Genomic DNA, 21,640 nt, shown 5'->3' on the forward strand with positions numbered 1-21,640 from the left:
GAGGAGAGAGAGAGGGTGAGGAGAGAGAGGGTGAGGAGAGAGAGGGTGAGGAGAGAGAGGGTGAGGAGAGAGAGGGTGAAGAGAGAGAGGGTGAAGAGAGAGAGGGTGAAGAGAGAGAGAGGGTGAGGGGAGAGAGACAGAGGGTGAAGAGAGAGAGAGAGGGAGAAGTTGAGAGAGAGAGGGTGAGGAGAGAGAGGGTGAGGAGAGAGAGGGTGAAGAGAGAGAGGGTGAAGAGAGAGAGGGTGAAGAGAGAGAGAGGGTGAGGGGAGAGAGAGAGAGGGTGAAGAGAGAGAGAGAGGGAGAAGTTGAGAGAGAGAGGGTGAGGAGAGAGAGAGGGTGAGGAGAGAGAGGGTGAAGAGAGAGAGGGTGAAGAGAGAGAGAGGGTGAGGGGAGAGAGAGAGAGGTTTGAGGAGAGAGAGAGAGAGGGTGAGGAGTGTTGTGTCTCCTTGTGTTCTTTATACTATAAATAATAGACACTTTTAGCTCATTTTAGTTACTGCTTTTACTTAGCTGTATTCTTGCCTTGTTTCTGTGCTGCCGCATGGTGCGGAGTGATACAAGATGTCCGACGCTGCACTGTGCACTGCCTGTGCACAGTGTGCCACATAGCAATATAACTACACCATACCAAAGTAGTTCCATTTAACGATGTGATACTATAACAATGTAACATCCCTCTTTCTCAAAAAACGAAAACATGAAATTTAACAATTTAAATTAACAAATATTATATCTAAACTGTTATTATCAACTACAAAGAATCGTGAGTTTTTTTTTATTCGTGATATCGCTCAGGTGGGTGGATGTTGTCCCTCCATCTTGTGGATTTGGTGGTGACCATTCCTCTCTGCGGTGTTTTGGTGTGTTCCGCTCTCGTTGTTGTTGTTGCTGTCGCCTTTGGAGTTGGAGTGTGCATACTCGTGGTTGTTTGATTTGTAGCACTTGTTTCTGGTGTTGTACTGCTTGTGGTAGCTGGTGTTGTCAATGTTGCTGATGTTGTCTGCTGCTTATCCAGTTCAGGTGAAGGTCTGATGTGGAGTCTGTTCCGTCTGTCTTGGTTACCAGGTTCAGTCTCTATGAAGTAGGATCTTGGAGTATCAGCTTTTCCAATGACCTTGGCTGGATTCCAGGTTTTCAACACCGGGTCTTGCACATGCACTGATTGTCCATTCAGCAATTCTGGTAGCGTCTTTGCATGTTTATCGTAATGTTTGCTTCCTACAATTTGTGCTTCTGCCAGCTTCTGTCTGAAGTCCTCCTGGTCCTGGGGAGGATGTATTTTTGCTGGTAGTGTAGTCTTAAACTTCCTCCCATTCAGCAATTCCGCAGGTGATTTCATGTCTGCTTTCAGTGGTGTTGATCTGAGTGATAGGAGGGCAAGGTCTTGGTCTTCCCCCATCTCACTACTTTTGATGAGAGTTCTCTTGACAGTCTGGATCTGTCTTTCGATGAACCCGTGTCCCCTTGGGAAATGCGGGGATGAGGTTACTATTTTGAACCCATACTTTTCTGCCAGAGCTCTGAATTCACTCGATGTGAACTGGGTTCCATTGTCACAGATTACCTTTTCCGGGATTCCTTGTTCAGCAAACAAGCTCTTTGCAATCCTGGTGGTAGTTGTGGCTCTCAAGTCTTTCATCCTTCTCACAAAAGGAAACTTGGAATAGTAATCCGCCACTATGAGATACCATTCTTGATTGCACATGAAGAGATCTGCCCCAACAGTGTGCCATGGTCTTGACGGTATTTCACTAGGTATCATCTCCTCTTTCTGTTGTGCATTTCTGTATTTCTGGCATATACCACATGCAGAGACCACCTGTTCGATATTTTTGTACATGCCTATCCAGTATACAGCTGATCTGGCTCTCAGCTTGCATTTCTCCATTCCCATGTGGCCTTCATGTATGAGATGCAGAAGTTGTGTCTGCATCGTCTTTGGCACGATGATCCTCGATCCAGCAAGGAGAATACCGTCTTCTACTGCAATATCGTCTTTAATCGTCCAGTATTGATGAATTGTCGCCTGTACCTGCTGGATTCTCTTCGGCCACCCCTGTATTACTTGTTGTGTGAGTAGTTGCAACTCCTCATCTTTGCAAGTCTCATCTCTGATTTGACTGAGCTTTGTAGGGGTAACATTCACTAGGTGGTGGATTTTTACTGTTAGGCCCTCCACCTCGTGTTTCTCATATGGTGACAATCGAGACAACGCATCTACTAGCACCATTTCCTTTCCTGGCTTATATTTAAGCGTGAAGTCATGGCTTTGGATCCTTAGAAGTAGTCTTTGCAGTCTTGCAGGCGCTTTGCACAGATTCTTCTTATAGATCTGTTCTAGTGGACGATGGTCACTCTCTATTGTAAATCGCCTGCCATATAGGTATGTATGGAATTTCTCGCATCCGTACAGTACTGCTAATAGTTCTCTTTCTATGTTGACGTATCTTGTCTCGGCTGACGTCAAGGCCTTTGATGCGAAAGCTATCGGCTTTCCTTCCTGCACCAGAGCTGCCCCTAGTCCTCTGGTAGAAGCGTCTACTTGCAGAGTGACTGGTTTTCTTCTGTCATAATATGACAGACTTGTTTCTTTGCACAACAGTTCTTTAAGTTGTTTGAAATTCCTTTCGTGTGATTCAGACCACTGGTATTCGGCGTCTTCTTTCAATAGCTCTCTGAGATTTGTTGTATGTTCCGACATGTGTGGGATGAAAGAACTCATGTATTGGACCAAACCGAGGTAACTCCTCAGCTCTTTCTTGTCTTTGGGTGGTTTCATTTCAGCAATCGCCGCAATCTTCTCTGGATTTGGCTTGACTCCCTCTGGTGTATAAATCATACCGAAGAATTGGCATTCCTTGACTTTAACTATGCACTTATCTGCATTTAACTTGATGCCAGCCTTCCTGGTACTCTCCATGGCCTCATGTAGGTGCATGTCATGGTCTCTTTCATCTGCTCCATAGATCTGAATATCATCAGCTATTCCTATAGCTCCTTCACAGCCTCTGTATGTCTCGTCTATTTTCTGTTGAAAGATATCTTGACTGACCTTTAACCCGAATGGTAGCCGCAGGAATTTGTAATGCCCAAATGGTGTGTTGAATGTTGTCAGTGTTGTTGATTCCTCATCCAACTTCACGTTCCAATATCCATTTCTGGCATCTAGTTTTGAGAAAACCTTGGCTCCTGCCAGTGATGGCATAATCTCCTCTAGCGTTGGGGTGGGATAGTGGTCCCTCTTTATCGCCTGGTTTAGATCTTTGGGGTCCAAACATATTCTGAGACGCCCGTTTGGCTTTTCTCGTACCACAATTGAGTTTACCCAGTCTGTGGGTTCAGTGACCTTTACGATCACTCCCTTTTCTTCCATCTCCTTTAGCTCTCTTTCAAGCTTTGTCTTCAGCTCGATGGGTACTTTTCGTGGAGCATGGATAATGGGCTTTACCTCTGGATCGATGGTGATGTGGTATTGGAAATCTCTGAAACATCCCACTGTATCATCGAAACATTCCGGATACATGTCTATCAAGTCTTTTTTACTCTCGATTTGTGGGCGGTTCTCCAGTGGGGTGTTGCTGTCTATCTTCAGTGGCGTTTCCGTCAGCTTGTGATGCACTGAGATCAATCTCAACTTCTCGCAGCTGTTTAATCCCAGGATCGCTGGCCCCTCAGAGTCGGTGACATAGAACATGCCGTTGGTGTTCTTTCTTTTATGTGTCCCTTTGATAAAGGTTATTCCGAGTTGTTTAATCTCACTCCCCCCGTATGCTGTCAGTATGACATTACTTGCCTTTAAACAACCATTTTTCGGGTAGCCATCTTCTCTCAGGTTTTCGGGAAAGATCTGCTGGTACAGTCTCAATGGGAGAATGTTGCTCTGAGCCCGTGTCCAGCTTCAACTTTAAGTTGATGGTTGTGGGCCGACCTTTGACCTTTTTTTTTGATTTGGATGATGGTGTGCAATTCTCTCCTCGGAGTATTTTCCGTTCTGGACATCTCGTGAAGCTGTATCTTTATGGTTCCGATGTTTAGTGCATTGTCGTGATCATCATCATCATCCTGCTCATCCATGGCATGGATATTGTGTTTCTTTCTCTGGTTCTGCTGTCTGCCTTTGTTTTTGATGTATGTTCCTTCTTTCTTCGTTCTACACCTCTTTTCCCAGTGGTTTAGTTTGCCACATGCATTGCAGCTTGTTCCATATGCTGGACATTTCCTCTTGTCTGTGTAATCGTGTGGTCTTCCACAATTTCTGCACGTTTCCCCCGTTGTCATGTGCATGTCTTTGTGTGTTGTACTTTTCTCTCACTGCATCCACTCTGTTGTCCGTCTCAGAAGCCGTCCGCATGTCAGCCGTTTGAGAAATCAGCATTTTCATTTGCTGCTTCATGGCTTCATGAGCTCTCGCAGTATCTACAGCCTCTGTTATTCCGAGCTTTTCTTTTCCTATCAGGGCTTTTTGTACCTCTACATGCGTTGACCCCCATATTAGCTGGTCCACAAGCCTTTCTTCCATTTCCTTAAATTTACACTTGCTGGCTTCATTTCTCAGCCTTGTCAGGAAATTGTCAGCTGTTTCACCGGGTTCCTGTCTTAGACTCTGGAATTTGTATCTGTGTATACGGTGATTGGATTTAGGCTCTAGATGGTTGCTGAATTTATCAAAAATTGTCGCAGGGTTTTCCTTTTCCTCTTCAGTCAAACTCCAGCTATTATACAAATCTAAGCCTTTTTCTCCTGTCCACAACAGAATGTAACTAACCTTTTCCTCGTTGGTAGTGCCCTTCAGGAAGCTTCTGAATGTAAGCTCACATTTCTGTTTGAACTTGCAGAATGCTTCTACTATATCGTCGGCTTCCCAGTTCATGAGGGGTTGCATTTGCACAGTCGTCATTTTAGTTTCCCCGTACGATTCACTCTCAAATCACCGCAGACATCGGCACTCACAATCAGCTCATAAAATCACTTTTCGTCTTATTCGTAGTTCGTATAGCACAATTTTTTACTCACTTATACTGCTGCCACCATGTTGTGTCTCCTTGTGTTCTTATACTATAAATAATAGACACTTTTAGCTCATTTTAGTTACTGCTTTTACTAGCTGTATTCTTGCCTTGTTTCTGTGCTGCCGCATGGTGCGGAGTGATACAAGATGTCCGACGCTGCACTGTGCACTGCCCGTGCACAGTGTGCCACATAACAATATAACTACACCATACCAAAGTAGTTCCATACCAAAGTAGTTCCATTTAACGATGCGATACTATAACAATGTAACAAGGAGAGAGAGAGGGTGAGGAGAGAGAGAGAGGGTGAGGAGAGAGGGAGGGAGAGAGGGTGAGGGAGAGAGAGAGAGAGAGAGAGAGAGGGTGAGGAGAGAGAGTTTGAGGGTGAGGGTGAGAGAGAGCGAGAGAGCGAGAAGGTGAGAGAGAGCAGGTGAGAGAGAGAGGGTGAGGGAGAGAGAGAGAGAGAGAGGGTGAGGGTGACGAGAGAGAGGGTGAGCGTGAGGGGAGAGAGAGAGGGGGAAGAGAGAGAGAGAGGGTGAGTGTGACGGTGAGGAGAGAGAGAGCGAGAGGGGGAGAGGGAGAGGGATAGGGAAAGGGAGAGAGAGAGAGAGAGAGAGGGTGAGGGTGTGGGTGAGAGCGAGAGAGAGAAGGTGAGAGAGAGAGGGTGAGAGAGGGGGTGAGGAGAGAGAGAGAGAGGAAGAGGGTGAGGAGAGAGAGAGAGAGGGTGAGGAGAGAGAGAGAGAGAGAGAGAGGGTGAGGAGAGAGAGAGAGGGTGAGGAGAGAGAGAGAGAGAGGGAGGGAGGTGGGAGAGGGGAGAGAGATGGACGAGGAGAGACAGAGAAGGGTGTGGTAAGAGAGAAGTGTGGAATGAGAAGTGCAAGGAGAGAGATAGGGAAAGCAGGAGAGGGGAAACGAGAGATGGGGAAGAAAGAACGAGATGGGATGGGGTAGGGGAAGTGAAAGCAGAGGGGAAGGGAAGGTGAAGTTAGGGAGAGAGGAGAAAAGAGGAGTGTGAGGGGCTCCTGAAATGATATGGAGGAGGCTACTAATTTACTGTTAACACTGAACAATGTTACAAGGGAGATAAATGACATGCCAAGGGAATAGACAAGTGGGTGAATTAGTGAACAGCAGGTGAATTTTAAATTAATAAATGTAATGCACGCTGCAGCAGGAAATTATCAGATTGGCTGCTGTGTTTCCTATATTACAACAGTGACCACACTTCAAAAAAGTACTTCACTGGGTAAAAGGTGCTTTGGGATATCCTGAGGTTGTGAAAGGCGTTATGTAAATGCAAGTTTGTTCAATTATCAAGAGTAAGCTAAGTTGCTCCATAGAATACAGTGGCTGCTGTACTGCTGAGGCAATGCAGCAGTCAACTGTAGAATACAAGCTGGTAGCCCAACTAGTTAAAATATATATACATATATATATATAGCCATTCCCTAAGTTGCTTCAAACTCCGGCTGAGTGATAACAGTTGATTAACTATTACAAGAACTAATGTAATCAAATGCATTGTGTTGATCATATGACCGGTACAAAAGCTATGAGGTCCCATTTTATTCAGTACTTTGTACATAATATTTTATTAACATGAAAACACTTGGGGCGACTTTGCCAGCCCTGGGGAGGCGGGACTGTCGGGAAAATGGCAGAAACTGGGAGTGGGTACCGAACCCGCCCCCAACCCGCCTCCGTGACATCTTCCCGGGAGGCGGGTCCCCGACTCGCGCAGGGACCCGTCTCCTCGAGACAGGAAGGGGATTACAGCCACTTAACAGGTAGTTAACAGGCAGTTAAGAGGCTTATCCCCATTTTTCCAACACAAGTGTGGGCTTCCTGACGTTGGGAAACCCCACCAGGGTCAGCGAGGCGAGCAGTGGGTCTGTGGGGGTCAGAGGGTTCGAAAAGTGCGCTGTAGAGGTGAGTGATGGGTGCAACTGTGGAGCGGTAAGTATGGGAGGTGAGTGAAAAGTCTTAGAAAAAGTTTACTTACCTTTGTTTATTCCTGCAGGCTTCAACCATTGGGGATCCAGATGTTCCTCATCTCCACGGCAGAGATGACAGAATGGCTGTTACATTCTCCGATGTAACAGCCATCTGATTTCTGCACAGGAAAGAGGTTTGGTGAGCCTTGAATACAAGGACTCACCAGAGAATGTCAGTAGTTGACAGCTTCTCAAAGCTGTCAAACGATGACAATTCATCTGTCAAAAATTTTTGACAGATGAAATGTCATACGCTGACGCTCTCTGTCACCGGCTTTCCCTTAACTGGCCTGCTAAGCCCGCTGGGCAGGCTTAACAAGGTCAATCAAGGGAAAATAGCGTGGGTTGGCCAGACGTCGTTGGGGGCAGGACTGAAACTCGACAACCAGCAGTCCCGCCCCCCACGCGCCCCCATTGATAAAATTCCCCCCAAAGAGTTTTGATGGAGCCTGACTTCTATTCTGTTGCTCACTTAATCAACTAAAACAGATTAGCTGATCCAAGTCAGACCAGACGGTAACATCTTGTGGTGCATACACTGAAACCCAAGTTCAATCCACAGGGAGAAACATTCAGTTTTCAAATACCATTTAAAAATATCAATAATTTTCAAGCATTACTGATAAGTTCACAGAATGCGAACTTGAAAGCATAAAGGAGCAAATATTCTTCCTAAATGGCCCATCTTTATCAGATAAAAGTGTTTAGAGATGAAACATTAATCATCATGGCGTGGGGTGTGATGCTGGAATGTGTAGTGGATGATAAAAAGTGATTGCTTTGTTATTATTGTCAGCTGTGTACAGAACTGTACCAAGCATTTTCCCAATAATTCTTCAGTTAGGTGTGCAAAACCATTAAGCAGCAGGGTTTTGAAAATTTCTCCTTTGCAAAAATTGCTTAAAAGTCAATACCTGGATGATTTTTGCCCCTTGTCTCTATTGCCTGAGCACACTTAAGGTATCCAGAGCAATTGAGCAACGAGGCCTGCAACACCAGTGCATGCATCTTTCATAAACCTACAAATAACCCCTTTTTGTCCTTCATTTATTTTGAAGCACCCAAAAGGTTACACGTGAGATAGAATAAACATTTCAAAAGTGAGATATTGAAACCAAGAGAGTCAGGGTCAGCCTCAGTGACATCGGTAGCTCACTGGCTGGATATATTCGACATGTTTAAATACAATGGCCCTGAAATTAGGATCGGGAGCTTGCCGCGCGTGCAAGCCCCCGATCTGCACTCACCCTGCACGTTGACATCTGAAGCCCGGGCCTGCATTGCATTTCCTCTCACTGGCCCGGTTCAGATGTCGGCGCGCTGTGCGTGCGTGACCCAACGGCATACTTAGTGCGATGAGCCGGCTGGGATCACGTGAGCACAGGGCAACCAATGGGAGGCTGCAAAAGTTCATTCATGAGTTTGACAGTAAGAGCTGTCAAACTCATGAAAACTCCTGGCCCCAAAACACTACTTAAACCTGAAAGAAAATTTAAAAAAACATTGCACTACTTAAATGAACAATAAAGAACTCTGAAAAACTATTTTAAACAATAATTTTAAAATTTGAAAAAAACAATTATATAAAAAAATCGGGGCTAAAACTAAACTTACCTTACTGTAAATTCTTTAAAAATAACAAACCTGTGGAAAAAAAATTCTCAATTGTACTAAAAGCCCACTTACCTGAAAAACGAAGTACTTACGTGTGGTTTTTCAATGCGTAAAGACCGGAGGCCTTTACACACGCGCAACTCTGGAAAAAAAAAGGAATTTCACTGCGCACGCGCTGCCTGTGCAGTCGCGCGCGTTCTGCCTCTTAACCCCTTGGGTCAGAGGACAGGAAATGCCGGTTTTCAGCGCATGCGCTGTGCATGCTGAAAACCGGCAATTCCTCCGGGCACACGCGTGAGTACCCCGTCCGTACTCACGCGTTGGGCCCGGAATTACTGGGCCACTGTTTATGTTATTTGTCCCTCCTATTCACCTCCTTTCTCTTCTGAAAGCGATTGAGCTTCCAGTTGCCTAACTGGGGATTCTTTGCTCAGGAGCCTAAAAAATGTTTGAATAGCCAACAGGATATTCACAGACAGACAGACTTGCATTTACATAGCGCATTTCACGACCACTGGACAGCCGAAAGCGCTTTGCAGCCAATGAAGTCACTGTTGTAATGTAGGAAACACGGCAGCCAATTTGTGCACAGCAAGCTCCCACAAACAGCAATGTGATAATGATCAGATAATCTGTTTTTGTTATGTTGATTGAGGGATAAATATTGGCCAGGACACAGGGGATAACTCCCCTGCTCTTCTTCAAAACAGTGCCATGGGATCTTTTATGTCCACCTGAGAGAGCAGACGGGGCCTCGGTGTAATGATCAGTACCCTGTCATTCTGGAATGGTACACTAGGTGGTGCTGTATGTATATAAGAGTGGGCTACCCAGGGTGCACTAGGCTACCCACAAGGCAGCAGTCAAGATGGAGGCCTCTACAGATACTGTACCTAGTCCACATGTGCTCAATAAAGTGTCCAGCAAAAGCTAGCTGTTCTTAATAAAAACGACTAGTTATTAATGAACATAACACTCGGTTTAACATCTCATCCAAAAGACGGAACCTCCGGCAGTGCAGCACTCCTTCAGTACTGCACCGGAATGTGAGCCTAGATTTTTGTGCTCAAGTCTCTGGAGTGGGACTTGAACCCACGACCTTCTGACTCAGAGGCTGACACTCAAGCATCAGGGAACGGCATCAAAAGATGAGCCTGATCTTGTCTTTACCCATATATACGCATGCGCGAGCTTTCCAACAGGTAGCAGTTAGGAATGTGAACCATGGCTGATTTGCTCCGGCCTCAGCCCAGGGACCACAAGGCCACCTGTAGCAGTCCCACTGCTGCTGAGCTGATTCAGTATCACTATTTGAAGTTTGAACCCTGCATGCCCTGTGGCATTTACCCATTCTGCCACAGCGAGATCTTGTTATTTATATTTGTAAATTACCAGCCGATCTCCCATGGTGGTGTTCACAGATTTAGATGGGTTGGACTCTTACATACGTGGGTTCCTGCTGGTCAGTGGTTCTCTGCACTAAGATCACAAGCCCACTCAGTTGAGCCATTGATTTGCTGAACAGTTGTAATTCTTTTGACCTGCTCGTTCTCAACTGCATTCCATTTGTTTTCCTGAGCTACATGATTCAAAAAGACAAAGTCGGAAATTCAGCTGACCATTTTCCACATGAGTCAGAAGCAGCGGGCGACCTCAATGCCAGGAATCCAGCTGGTCAATGTGTGCACGAGGTGGAGACCCAGCTAAATGGCAACTCCCGAGCATTGGAATCTCATTGGGAGGTGCGCATTGAAGTGTGTTGGGAGTCAATGTGGAGCTTCAGGTGGCCGTCTATGAAATATGAGGATGATCCACCTGGATCTCAGGATGGTCAGGTACTCGTCAGAATACATCGTTCTGCTTGTGGAAGCTGCAGAGAGATTTGTTGGAGCTAAGTTGATGACCACATTTGTTGTTTGTGATTGTTTTTCATTGGGTTTATTATGTGAAAATAACTAATTTCAGAAAATATATAGTGGAGTATATTGGCAGCTATGTCTTTTTTTTTTACTGGAATGTATACTTGAAAAGGAATAATTTGCAGGGCTATGGGAAAAGAGCAGGGAGATGGGACTAATTGGATAGCTTTTCAAAACAGCCGACACAGTATAATGCTCTGAATGGCAGCCTTCTGTGCTGTATGAGTGCAATTTGTGTAAAAAAAAATTGGTAAAATGTGATCGAGGGAAAAGGTTTAACTGGTGAATAATCAAAACAGAAGATGACCAATTAGAGTGCAAAAAACTTAAATATTTAATTAATGAGGAAGAAAATGAAGCAATTACTTGACATAGATGATGTGTAGGACAGGCATAGACTCAATGTACAAGAATGTTCTCTTTTAGATATGGGGAGCTAGTTCTCGACTCTTCTGAGAAGGCAAAGGCTGCCATCTTGAAAATCTCTTAAATGTAGATTATGATGTATTATATTTGCAAGACTGTACATGTTCCAAGTTCAACTTGATTCAATAATAAGTCTAACGAGCCAGTAGGAACATTCAGCTCCATGACTCTATATAGATTAAAATGTTAAATATCCATATTCATTTAACATCGATTGCTGTGTAGAAATTAAAGCTACAGTCAGATGTTCAATTCCACATTATGGGCCATAAACACAATGTACATATTATATACATATCATTATACAGAGGGATTCTGAACAAATTATGAAATACTACTATACCAAACCAATTCTACTTTATACAGAACATGTTTTACAAGAATTCCCAAAAGATAAATCGTCAGCTTTCTATAATGCAAGTAAAAAGCCCATTAGAAAGCAATCCACCTTTCAACAGTGCACAGCTAATGGTGCTCAATGTAAAGGTAGCCCAAGTGTTTTAGAATCTTAGTGGGTTAAGTGCTTTTAATATCAACCTACAATAAGGCTGGTCATTGATCATGCATATTCTTAGCAACATATGCAGGTGTCAACATAAGGAATAATGACCTATGTTACTCCTAAGCAACATCAGGTTAAAATAAAGAAACTATATTATAACAATGTACAATTCATACTGTGCAGTTACTATATAAACAAAAATGTCATTCTGCTTTCAAAGCACAAATGTAAGTAAACAGATTTATTTTAAATCATATTTTCATGCTAGAGATATACATATATATATTTCTGTTAACTTGTGTAGAATAATATGCATTAGTTTAATAATTTAATGTCTTTTTTTCGACATCATTTCTGGCCAAGACTTAATAGATTTAATCACACACGCGTGCTCACATACAGATCCCATCATCATCCTAAAAGGTTTATTTTTCACAAGTGACATTTTACGATAGTGAAAATTGCTATTGACATATTTAAAGGAATAAAAGTCAATTTATTCACAAAAGATTAAAATCTGACTAACCTGTTACTAAATTTCTTACAACTCTTCCCAGAGATCACTGCCTTTTCTCTCAAATCTCATGCTCTGCAACTCATACCTCCTCCTGCTGTATATAGGTTGGTGAATCTGTACAATTTAAGCACCAGCCATGGTATGTTATTGTATATTGGTGAATTTTAGACAATAATAAAGTATGGCGCCATTTAATAGTGCAAATTCAAATGTGCCTTTAAATTTCTCTGCTTCCCTTCACCAAATTAAAATAAAAAGTAACCCATTAGCAATCCCCACTTCAGTAAAGTTAGTCAGATTTTACATTTTGGAAAAAAAAATTACCTTCAGTACACGGTTTCTGCGTTGATTTGATGATGCTTTCTATCTGATGCTGTTCACTGTTGAAATCAACACGACTGATCAATGACAAAGTGAGTCCCATGTCCTCATCAACAGTCCAAAATGACAACCTCCATGCTGTTCCCAAAGAGGATTTGATGGACCATCATCAACCTGAAAGAAATGACGAAAATAATACAAGGGTTAAGGAAAGTCTTGAGTAGAGGCAGATTTCCTGCACTAATGACCTGCTTGAAGCAAATCTGCTTCACAGTTTGAATTAGCTCCACCTGTCTCAAACCGCTTGCTGCTTCTCTAATAAAGGCAAGAAACGGCTGTTCAATCATAACAGCTCCTACGCAAAGAGCTAAAATTAACAATTATTTTACACTTGACGATCATGCATTTCTAGTTGTGCGCTGCTTTCATTCAGACCCTTGCAAGACTCTTACCCTGTACTGTTCAAGTACTGTAATCGGAAAAATAATTGCCTGTAGCCCTCACTGTTTTTCCAGACAAATTAAACATCTGCATTTGTTTTGTAACTACAGTGGTTTTACAGTTTATTTTGGTAGATGATTATTGGTTAAGAAATTGTGTTTAGACTTGTTCTTTACAGCAATAGAATATAAAAGAAAGAGACCAAAGACTGGAAAGCAAAATAGTACTGAATGAACATTCTGTACCATGCATCAGAGCTGTAAATCATGGTGCAACAAAATTACCAAATGCAATTGCTCTTTTTCATAAATGTTAAAATTATGCAACCTACATTATTGGTTTGTTTTATTTGAATACAGAGAATCATCATTTGTGCAACCACACACAACACTTTCTGCACACACATTAAACTTAAACTACAGTATTTTCCATTTTAGATGGGTCACAAACACCAGTAGTAAAACATGAGTGGGTCACAGAGCCTTATGTTTCTTGGCATTATTGTGCTGTTCACTGTTGTTACTTCTGTGCATTAGAGAGAGTGATGTTGACTATGATGGGCTTGAACACATGCTCCAACTATAGTCAATGCAGGAAACTTTCACCAGCAGTTTTCTGTTTGCAGTGAAAGTTAAGGATTTATCCAAGAAGAAATTGCTTGATCAGATGCTAAAATCTACTACAAAAGTATAAGTATTTTTGATGCTACTGGAATATACAAATCTGATTTAAGGTAATAGGTATGAAATAGTTTTGAAATATTTTAATAAAAGAAAATATTTTAAAATGAGGGTGAACATCCTATTCCAATTCTTACACAATTCAAGATTTGGCCATGCAAGTTCCAGTAACAAAATTAAAAACTGCTACTCATATTTAGATAGCACTTTTAACATCGAGAAAAACTTCTCTTTTACATACACTCAACAGGAAATGAAGCCTCAGTTTAACGTCTCATCTGAAAGACAGCACCTCCAATAATGCAGCACGCTCTCAATATAGCATTGAAGTGTGAGCCTAGCTTATGTGCTCAAGTGCTGGAGTGGGTTTAAACCCACAACCTTCTGTCTCAGGCACAAGTTATATCAACTGAGCCAAGCTGACACTTATTTTAAGAAAATGGCTGAACCAATTTGACATAGAAAAAAATATGATTGCACTTTACTGAGTTTGCAGAGTATCTACTGCATTACGGAATGTACACTTATGGAGTTGAAATATATCCCGTCAATAAAATTAAAAAGACAAAATTGAGTACAAAACAGGATTTCCCATCTTGTACTCACATTGCCTTTTTGGTATCAATATTGACTGAAGAAATTTCATCTCCATGATGATTTACAATGAAGTCCATTTGTGGGGCCCACTAGAGATGCTTGCATTCCACTGAAATGTAACTAGTAAATAGGTTAAAAAAAAGTTCCCATTATAAACACATTATAAAATAATTAAAAGCATATTAAAAGAACATACAGTTATCAATTTAATCAATCTATTTCATAATGTGATGCAATTGATGCAAACATTCATTATAAATGCAGTGCACAGTTTGCCAGAACTTGACCCATTTTATAATATTCACCATATATTGCAAGTATAATCAGGAGCAATTAAAGAAATAGGAAAGAAATTAATGCCAATGCAGCAATAATTTAAAATAATGACAATCTGTCTCATCTTTCTGGAAACAGGTGACAATGCATTAAAGTAAAACTAAATTATAAATAAGATTTATTGCTAGTCTGACAGCCTTAGAAATGCGAGCCAGCTATATCAAACAAATCATATTCCATATGCTATGACAACGTCACTGTGTGGCTTACATTACTTCTAGTAGACTCTACCTTCACACCAGTTTGCCATGATGCATGCTAGCAGCCTAGTTTAGTACAAACCATGGAATAAGATCATTTCAGAAACAGCTTTGGATAAATGGAGTCCATCCCAACTGTTGGATCCAACAATCCCCAGTCCAACAGCTTTTGAATCAGACCCATCTTTTGTAAGCAGACCGTTTAAAAATATACTTTTTGCGCATGGTAAATTGTTTCCCATTTCAGTGTAAAAATCAAAAATGTTTAAAGAATAAATGCAAATCCCAAATTTGATTCAAATCTGGTGATATTATGATTGATTTTTTCACCCCCGATCTGACAGAAATCATCCACTGGAGAATACAGTATGAGAAATTCCTCACTGAGCACATCCTGAAGTAACACTTGCATTGGAACAGCAACAATTGAGAAAATAGTTACGAAGCTGTTGCTAATTTTGAGGCACTTAAAAATAATCAGGTTCTGCTTCTGTCAAAAATGGATGAAGACAGCCATCTGTCTAAAATGTAGAGACAGCTGCAAGGTGGGCCGCTAGCGCATTCTACCATTGTCACGGAAGCAGCATAGGAAATGTAGTCTGCATCAGCTATGTAACTACACAGAAGGCTTCTGATGGGTGTAAACTGCTCTGGGTATTTCTTTACTGTAAAATTCATTTGTAAAAAAATCATTGACAATTTGTCACAAATGACAAGAAACATGCATTAAAAAAAAATCACAAATCCCTCTACTCCCCCACACCGGACAAAGTCCTCATTGGTGAGAAAATCATTTAAAATACAACCAAATGGCAGAAAAACGTACACATGCTCATCAATCTTGCCTACTAAAAGAGCTCGATTGTCAAACATTTTGTACTAGCCTGTAGGCCTATCCGTCCCACTTTCAAAGGTGAAAGATGTACAAAGACACAGGTTTAATAGGAAATTAAGAAAATCTTTAAAAAAAGAGAAATCTGAATGTATGCCCATCGGAATCAGAGCAACAGTTCTTACTTTGCATATTGAAAAATGATCTTGGTTATTCACCATCCAAGATGTTCCAGCTGAAGTCTCCAGGATAGACCAAGAGCAGTCATGTTTTGAACCTCTGTAACTATCATTTCTGGTTAAGATGGTTACTTCTCAACAGTTTGAAGCCAAACACAAAGAATGTATTGAAGCAAACATTATTTTTGAAGCCAATTCATACTTGCTGAAAGTTGACAATATTGGTCATTTAAATCTTCTAGCTACTTGTGTTTCAACAAAAGCACAAATCCAAGCAAAATTTGGCTTGTTTGCAGCTCCCCCATTTTTCTGTCAATATGTCTCTAACAGCAGGTTATTTTAATAATGGCCTTTACTTACTGTGAACACTATTCTATCTCTTAACGGTGTGTTGTTGTATACAAAGAGTGCAGGGACAAATTGAAAAAGGATAAGAAGGGAAAAGAGAGAATGAGAAAAGATTAGCGTTTAACATAAAATCAAACCCAAAAATCTTTTATCAACATATAACAAGTAAAATAATAGTTAAAGGAATGGTGAGACCAATTAGGGATAAAAAAGGAGATCTTCTTGTGGAGGCAGAGGGCATGACTGAGGTACTGAATGAGGACTCTGCATCTGTCTTCACAAAAGAGGATGAAGCTAATGACACAGTAGAGGAGGGGGAAGTACAGTAGAGATATTGGGCAGGATAAAAATAGATAGAAAGGAAGTATTCAATAGGTTGGCGTCACTCAAAGTTAACAATCACCTGGTCCAGATGGGATGCATCATGGTTGCTGAGGGAAGCTAGGGTGGAGATAGCAGAAGCTTTGACCACAATCTTTCAATCCTCCTTGGATATGAGAGTGGTGCCAGAGGACTGGAGGATTGCAAATGTTACACCCCTGTTCAAAAAGGGGGAGAGGGATAAACCTAGTAACTACAGGCCAGTCAGTCCAGTGTAAGTGGTGGGGAAATTACTAGAGACCAATGTCATGGACAAAATTAATTTTCACTTGGAGAAGCACGGGTTAATAAAGGATAACCAGCACGGATTTGTTAAAGGCAAATCGTGAATGACTAGCCTGATTTAGTTCTTTGGTGAAGTAACAGAGAGGGTTGATGAAGGTATTGCAGTAGATATTGTAAATATGGACTTTCAAAAGGCATTTGATAAAGTACCATATAACAAACTCATTCAGAAAATAGAAGCACATGGTATTAATGGGAGGGCGATGACTTTGGTACAAAATTGGCTAAAGGATAGGAGGCAGAGAGTAGTGGTAAACAAATGTTTTCCTGATTGAAGGGAAGTATGCAGTGGGGTCCCCCAGGGGTTGGTATTAGGACCATTGCTTTTCTTGTTATCTATAAATGACCTGGACTTGGGTATAGGGAGTACAACTTTGAAGTTTGTGGATGATACAAAACTTGGCAAACAAACAGGATAGTAGCAGACTTCAAGAAGACATAGACAGACTGGTGAAATGGGCAGACACATGGCGGATGCAATTTAATGTGGATATGTGTGAAGTGATGTACTTTGGGAGAAACAACATGGAGAGGAAGTATAATCTAAATGGTACTGTTTTGAGGGGGTGCAAGAGCAGAGCAACCTAGGGTACATATTCACAAATCCTTGAAGGTGGCAGGGCAAGTTGATAAAGGCAGTTAAGAAAGAGTACAGGAAACTTGGTTTTGTAAATAAGGGCACGGAATACAAAAACAAGGATGTCATGCTAAGCCTTTACAAATGACTGATTAGTCCTCAGCTGGAGTATTGTGTACAATTCTGGGCACCACACATTATGAAGGATGTCAATGCCCTGGCCAGGGTACAGAGGAGGTTTACCAGGATGATGGAGTTCATGTATGTGGAGTGATTGGAGAAGTTGAGATTGTTCTCCTTGGAGCAGAGATGGTTAAGGGGAGACCAAATAGAGGTATTCAAAATTATGAAGGGTTTTGATAGAGCAAGTAGGGAGAAACTATTTCCTCTTGCAAGTGGGTCAGTAACCAGAGGTCGTAGATTTAAAATAATTGGTAAAAGAACTAGAGAGAAAATGAGGAGAAATGTCTTCACACAGAGGGTTGTTAAGATCTGAAACGTATTACCTGAAGATGTGGTGGAATCAAATTGCATAGTACCTTTTAAAAGGCAATTGGACATGTACTTGAAGAGGGCTAATTTGCAGGGTCATGCGGAAAAGGTTGGGATGTGGGACTAAATCGGAGAGCTCTTTCAAAGAACTGGCACAGGCACAAAGGGCCGAATGACGTATGAGGAGAGATTGGGACGTTTGGGCTTATATTCGCTGGAGTTTAGAAGAATGAGAGGGGATCTCATTGAAACTTATAAAATTCTAACAGGACTAGACAGACTAGATGCAGGAAGGGTGTTCCCGATGGCGGGGGAGTCCAGAACCAGGGGTCACAGTCTAAGGATAAGGGGTAAGCCATTTAGGACTGAGATGAGGAGGAATTTCTTCACCCAGAGAGTGGTGAACCTGTGGAATTCTCTACCACAGAAGGCAGTAGAGGCCAATTCATTAAATATATTCAAGAAGGAGTTGGATATATTTCTTAAGGCTAAAGGGATCAAGGGATATGGGGGGAAGGCAGGGACAGGGTACTGAGTTTGGATGATCAGCCATGATCGCATTGAATGGTGGAGCAGGCTCGAGGGGCCGAATGGCCTACTCCTGCTCCTATCTTCTATGTTTCTATGAATGGCCTCCTTCTGTGCTGCGTGATTCTATGATTCTAACACTTGATTTTTCATTTAACCTAAAAGCACTGAAGAACTCAAGATCCTAATCCACTAATGCCATCTTAAATTTGAACCATTTCCGAATGGCCATTTGGCATGCTGTGGACATTTAACGAGTATCTGTTAAAGAATTTTGTTTGTTTCCCTCAAGAAGATTGGTAACACATTCTAAAAACAGATCTAAGCTAAAAAACACAGTGAATCAGAAAATAATTAGGCAGGTAATCATTGTAAAGGTCACTGCAGCAGCAGCACCGGCCTAGATTGCAAGTAAACAGAAGTTCCTAACTTCTTCGTTCTGCCAACTTCATTTAGCCAGCTGATTACCGAAACAGGTTCACAATAAGTCATTAATTTACCTTCTTTCATACACTGAAAGGTTGTTGAAACATTTATTCATATTTGTTACTTTGCTCAAATTCACTAGCATGCTTCCCCTCAAGATTTGATGCATTCTTTCTTTCTACCAGGCTTTTGATTACTCCATACAACAGTCATTTTTTAGTGGATCCACTCTTAAAATACTTCAAACTCCATTTGTATTCTATATTACAACAGTGATTACACTTCAAAAGTACTTTATTGGCTGTAAAGCACTTTGGGACATCCTGAGTTTGTGAAATGCGCTATATAAATGCAAGTCCTTTTTTTTTTACACATTCGTGTAGGTTGCAATGTTAAAACATTCTAAAAACAGAAACAGCCCTAAAAACATCATATAAATCAAAGTACCAAAGGCGGTTTGGCCCATCAGCTAGTTACTGGTGCTATCTACTCCAATCCTATTTTCCAGCCCTTTCCCAGTATATAGAATGAAAAGAAAGAGCTTGTATTTATATAGTGCCTTTCAAGCCTCAGCACAACCCAAAGTGCTTCAGAGCCAATTAAGTACCTCTGAATTGTACTAATTGTCGTAATGTAGGGAAACATGCTTCATTTTAAAATAATTATCCAATTCCCTTTTAAATGATAACACAGGTTGAGCTTCCTGAATCCGGCAACCTCGGGACCGAGGCCGAGCCGTTTTTTGTGTTTTTCCGGACTTCGGAACGTGTTTCTGATGTCCGAAGTACGGAAATATCGCAACCTGGGCTCGGGCGTTTCCGGACTTCGGACATCAGAAACACGTTCCGAGTCCGGAAATGCCTGGGCCCAGGTTGCGGTTTGACAGGGTGTCCGGATTCCAGAACATTTTACGGATTCCGGACGATCCTGCCGCCAATCGTCCCGGAGTCCGGATTCCGGAACACTCCGGATTTTGGACGCTTAACCTGTATACGGTGCAATTTTAACCTGGCCCCGAGAGCGGCGAGTACGGGGGTTTAAACGGCAGTAGGACACGACCTGTCGCTTTTGTGCACGCTGCCATTTGAACTCCCGGATATTCGGGATTGTCGAGGTCATCCACAGCAGGCAGGCACGTGCTTCATAAATATTCAATATTCAAACATCGGGGTCCAATGACGCAATTTTAACTGGGAATCACCTCTGCCGAAGCTTCCGGGAAAAGCTAGCAGCAGACAAGACCTGGGGCTAGAAGAGGCCAAATAAGTCGTCAATTTTTTTTTTAAGAATACCTCCCAGCCCCAGAAGGATACCTTGGGCCTCTCCTGCCCAGGGGGTAGCCCCCCCCTCCCGCCCCACTTTCCCCAGCAGAAATTACCATCTGTCCCCACCACCCAACCACTTACCATCCTGCCGGGGACCTCCGGCTGTTACTGCCCGAAATGCCACTCCTGCCCACCAGTCCCCACGCCATTCCCACCGGCTTCGGGCGGGAGTCAACCTGGGGATGTTTAAATGAGGCCTGGGAGTTCAAACTGCCTGAGCCTCACATTGACGCCGTTGTGGTACCCCAGCCCGCCCCAGGTTAAAATCATGGCAATAATCTCTGCCCCAATAGCCACTTATGGCAAAGTACTCCATGTTCCAAAAATCTTGTGTCAATATATTTCTTTTTAAGTAATTCCTTTGATTAAAAACACATTCTGTCTCCAGTTTTCTCCTTTCCAACTTCTACTGAATTTTACCTCAGCCAATAGAGCAAAATAGCTGCAACAGCGCCATGGTCAATGCCAGTCTACCAGAATTTTTAAGAACTAATAGAAGTATATGGGCTAAGATTAATCAAATGGCTGAATCAACAAGCTATGTTAATTTTACTGCAGCCACACACTAGGCTAATTATTTCATAGTTCTATCCACAATGACCCCTAGATATTTTTACTGATCAGCACCATTATATGACTGTTCCTTTTAACATACCCACTCACAATGGTTTTCTCCTATGCTACTTATTTTATTTATCTACATTAAACTTATTGGCCCAGTTACCTAAAGCAAGCACATCCTTCCACATCTGGTTGCACTGTTCATCATTATTGGCTCTAATTTTCATTTTGGTATCATCTGCAAACCTGGATATTTTGCTCACAATAACCTTGTCCAAGTCATAAAGGTCTCAAGACTGACTCCCTTAATAATTTATTCATTACCTTGAAAACATTCCCACATTTGGCTGTGCTCAGTTTCCAGTTTGTAGCAAAATTATGTGTCCAGTGCCATATGTTGTTTCCTATTCCATAACTCATTACCATATCATTAATTGCTAAAGTCTCTCTGAAAACCCAAATACATATCAATTTCACTATCTTCGGCTATCATGTTAACAATATCTTCAAATAAATAAATTCCACCTGGTTACAACAATAACAACTTGTATTATAGCTCCTTTAATGCAGTAAAACGTCCCGAGGCGCTTCACAGGAGCGTTATAAAACAAAAATTTGACACTTAGCCACTTTGACACTTAGCCACATAAGGAGAAATTAGGGCAAATAACCAAAAGCTTGGTCAAAGAGGTAAGTTTTAAGGAGCATCTTAAAGGAGGAAAGAGAGGTAGTGAGGCGGAGAGGTTTAGGAAGGGAATTCCAGAGCGTAGGGCCCAGGCAACAGAAGGCACGGCCACCAATAGTGGAGCGATTAAACTCAGGGATGCTCAAGAGGGCAGAATTAGAGGAGCGCAGATATCGCAGAGGGTTGTGGGTTTGAGGAGATTAGAGATAGGGGAGGGCGGGGCCATAGAGGGATTTAAAAACAAGGGTAAGAATGTTAGAGTCGAAGCGTTGCTTAACCGGGAGCGAGTTAGGTCAGCAAGGGGTGATGGGTGAACAGGACTTGGTGCGCGTTGGGACGCAGGCAGCAGACTTTTGGATGACCTCAAGTTTACGGAGGGTAGAACGTGAGAGGCCAGCCAGGAGTGCGATGGAAGAGTCAAGTCTAGAGGTAACAAAGGCAGGGATGAGGGTTTCAGCAGCAGAT

The 21,640-nt window shown here is 42.2% G+C and overlaps 1 protein-coding gene across 24 annotated transcripts in view; it reads right to left on the minus strand.

Moving 5' to 3' along the window:
* Positions 1-21,640, minus strand: part of LOC147115349 (cAMP-regulated phosphoprotein 21-like) — a 789,554-nt gene that overhangs the window by 196,322 nt on the left and 571,592 nt on the right. For 23 of the 24 annotated variants that reach the window (XM_085993832.1, XM_085993820.1, XM_085993830.1 and 20 more), the window contains one exon: positions 12,306-12,476. The gene's annotated coding sequence lies outside the window, so the exon portion shown is untranslated. Of the gene's footprint in view, positions 1-11,990; positions 12,096-12,305; positions 12,477-21,640 lie in introns of all 24 variants that reach the window. The other variant, XM_085993821.1, reaches the window with a different exon arrangement.

Source organism: Somniosus microcephalus, chromosome 7 (genome assembly GCF_052327205.1).
Source record: "Somniosus microcephalus isolate GS21.2 chromosome 7, FLI_Smic_1.0, whole genome shotgun sequence".
Classification (NCBI taxonomy): Eukaryota; Metazoa; Chordata; class Chondrichthyes; order Squaliformes; family Somniosidae; genus Somniosus; species Somniosus microcephalus.